Below are 3,903 nucleotides of genomic sequence, written 5' to 3'. Positions count from 1 at the left end.
ACCCTTTACTCCTTTATCGATGGATTATGGAGACTTAGATGATGATGTTGCCAACAATGACAACCATTTCACCAGTCATACAAAATGCATCATAATTTTTGAAAACTCTCAGAGTGTAGAATATGCTAGAAATCCAACTTTTGACAGCCATAATTTTTGTTCCTTATTCTCCTTCAAGTTTCAATTTCTCGAAAAACCAAATAAAAATCTTCCAAGTTGGATTTGAGGCATTAAATGGTGTCAAACGTGCTTGAAAATAGTGAGAATTAGAAAAGTGGATTCCTAGCATACTCTACACTCTAAGAGCTTTTTGACGCTTCAAACGGTTCATGAATCTTATTCTTGGATCAAAAAATATGATTGTCGAAAGTTGGACGATTTTTCAGAAAGTTTCAATTTTCAAATTTGGCTATATTTTCATATTTTTGAGAATCATTTTTTGACACTTTTTTGCCAAATGGTAATTTCTAAATTGCAATTCTAGCTTCAAAATGGTAGAAGGATATTTAGGACTCATTTGAGGAAACTTGTAATAGTTTTTGGAGTTGAGTTTTTGGGAGTTAGTTTTTGGGTTGGAAATTATTTTGTAAGGGTTTTCAAAAAACTTTGTAAGCTATGTGTTGCAACCAGTAAGGATTTATTCCTCTAGATTTTAATTGCATATATTGAACATAGTTTGATTTTCAATTATAATAACATAATATTATTTGTTTTATTACAATTTATTGTGTTTTTTTCTATTTCTTGGGTTTTGCCTTTGTCAAGTGGTATCAGAGTGGGTTATTCATGAGTGTTTGGAAAAATCACCAAATGTGAGGCAGTTGGCACCAGGACTTGTGATTGTGGGCTCATGTTCAAGATGCTTCCAATAGTGATGTATGGTGACAAAAATGTTGGTGGTAGAAATGCTTTGGCAAATGAGGGTTTGAGAGCCCTCTAGAGACATACTAATGCATTACAAAAAGAGTTGAGAAGAGGGTTTAATTCGAGGAGAGGAGAAAGTGATGATGAAGGAAAGGTTGAAGATTCATCCTCAAGTGAATCAGAAGAAGTAATAGATCAAGATTAGGCTTGATTATTGAGGGCCATTTCATTTATTGAGAAGAGACCCAAAATTGAAGTCTAACTATTCTAGAAATGTGAGCCTAGAAGAGTTGATTGATTGGATCAATGAACTCCAAAGGAATATTTTGAATATGAGGAGATATAAGACCTATATTCATTCAAGTTTGTGAAAATGAAGATGAAAGGTCATGCAAATATCTGGTGCAAAGAGGTCCAACTAGACAAAAATCAGAGAGGAAAGGGAAAGATCACGAAATGGGATTGCATGGTTGATAAATTAAAGAAATAGTTCATTCCTATGGACTATGAGTTGGATCTGCTAAATAAATTGCAAGGGCTGAAGTAAGGAAGCAAATCTGTGAAGGAGTATACAACAATTTCTTACAAATATAATCATAGAATAGGCCATGTTGAGGCCCATAAGGGATAGGTCACCCGTTATCTGAATGGGTTAAGGCCAAGTATGCAAGAGGAATTGATTCTGGTCAAAATGGCTAGTCTCGAACAAGCATATCAGTTTTCTTTGAAGGTTGAAGAGAAGACGAATAAAAATTTTGAAGGTAAGAAAAAAGGGAAAGCCTAAGGCGATAGAGGTGGTGGAAAATCTATCGAAAGCCAAAATGAAGATCAAAAGAAAAATGATAAATTAGGTACCAGGCCAAATAGAAAGGGTGACAATTTCTATCACCCACATGATTAGAATAATGTTGAACAATGAGGAAGAGGAAGAGGAAGGCTTGGACAAGGGTCTAGGAGAGGAGGTTTTAGAGGAACTTGTTTCCAATGTGGAGAAGAAGGGCATAGAGCATTTGAATGTCCACAACACCAAGGGATGACATATATAAGAAATGACGGTCATGCACAAGTTGTGCATGTGTACCAAGAAGCTCATTCTGAATATTTTGATGATATTGAATGGGGAGAAACCTTAGTTATCAAGAGAACCTTGATGAATGAGGTGAAATAACCAAATTAGAGGAATAGTTTGTTCTGCACTAGATGCAAATGTAAAAATAAGTGTTGTGATGTGATTATTGACAGTGGAAGAACTGATAATCTAGTATCTGGAGAAATGGTTACAAAGTTTAAGCTGAAGAGGGAAAGACATCCATAGCCGTATTGGATAGCATGTTTGCAGAATGACCACAAGGTTTTGGTCAATGACCATGTTGGCATTATGATGCATTGTGTAGGACCGGTGAAATGGTTGTCATTGTTGGCAACATCATCTTCTAAGTGTCTACAATACATCGGTAAAGGAGTAAAGGGTAATCGGTGAAGAACAAGAGTCCTTATTCCTATTGGTATTGATTAGACTAGTACTTAGGGGTTAACCGGCTAAGTAATGACTAGACCGGTATACAAGGGTTAACTGGCTAGGCAGTGAGTAGACCTGTATACATGAGGTAACCAGCTAACCAATGAGTAGACCAATATACAGGAGGTAATCGGTTAGGCATAATTCGATCGGTACATAGGTGATAGTCAACAATATAGGAGTATCAATCGATAGACTTAGAAACATCTAGATAATATCTAGTTGAACTAGTAGTCTTACCTTTTCAACCGGTGAGCTTATCGGAATCAACGAAAATCTTTACCGTTATTCTCAGAATGATTTTTGGAGAGAAATTTGAGGCACGATAAAAGATTTTTTAATTTGATTTTTGGAGGGAAAGTTGGTGCCAAAATTAAAGGTTAATATATACACATCATTCCTCTTGATTGTATTATTTTGAATGTGAAAAAGATCTGTGTGAATGTAAATAGGGGGAGTAGAATAGAGTGCAACAAATAGAGGTATGAATTGGTGAAGCTGACACAAATCAAAAGAACAAAGCATGCAAAGTGGATCTATGAGATAGAGTTAGTGTCATCTGACAGATCAATCATCTTTGTTGCCTTCTAACAATTGCAACATTGTAAATCCCTTAAAAGGGTGAACCTTAACCGATTCTTTATGTAAAATCTCTTAACCAAGTCACTTCAAATATGAAGTTGTAAAATCCTCTAGCAAGGTGAACCTTAATAGGTTCTAAGGTATTCTTAACCAGATACTAGTCACTTCTAAAGGGGTGTTCTTAGAAAGAATTGGTTGTAAGCTCTTAACAGGGCACTCTTTTTCACTAGAATAAAAGAGATTGTGGGTTATCCCCACCGTGGTTTTCTCCCTCTACCCAAGGGTTTCCACATATAATTGCTAGTGTTATGTGATTCTTATTTGTGCATGCAAATCTCTTTTCTTTGATGTTCTCTTCTTTCATGATTTATGCAATGTTTAAGATAATTTGGAAGGATAGTTGAATATTGGTGAGTTTGAATGTTTGAATTGTGTATAAATTATTTTGACTGATTCAACATCCCACTCTCAATCAACGGTTAATACTAACAATTGGTATTAGAGCCTAGGTCCTATGAAGAAAAGCTTGACAACTGGAGGAAAAAGATCATGGAGGAATACCTATATCAGAAGTAAATTGATGAAGCTAATGAAATTATTGCTCAGATGAAAGAGACTGAAAAAATCACTTGCTAAATTAAAGGAACTAGCTCTACAATTAAATGAGAGTTAAGATATCATAGATCAACTCTTTGAACACAGTGGATTTGAATAAGTAGAAGAAGCAGTCTCAGAACTCAAGAAAAAGAACAAGAAGCTGAATGAAGAAATCACATATCTAAAAAGAGAGAATGAAAGTTAGGCCTTCAGAATGACTGAAATACTAGAAGCCAACATAATAGCAAATGAAAGAAAAAGAGATGCAAAAGAAGTTTTATCAAAAGCTGAAAAATATGCGATCATCATTGAAAAATATGAAGAAAAATATGATGCGATCA

This window comes from Cryptomeria japonica, unplaced genomic scaffold (genome assembly GCF_030272615.1).
Source record: "Cryptomeria japonica unplaced genomic scaffold, Sugi_1.0 HiC_scaffold_327, whole genome shotgun sequence".
Lineage (NCBI taxonomy): Eukaryota > Viridiplantae > Streptophyta > Pinopsida > Cupressales > Cupressaceae > Cryptomeria > Cryptomeria japonica.
The sequence above is the reverse complement of the archived record's forward strand: the minus strand, read 5'-3'. Positions refer to the sequence as shown.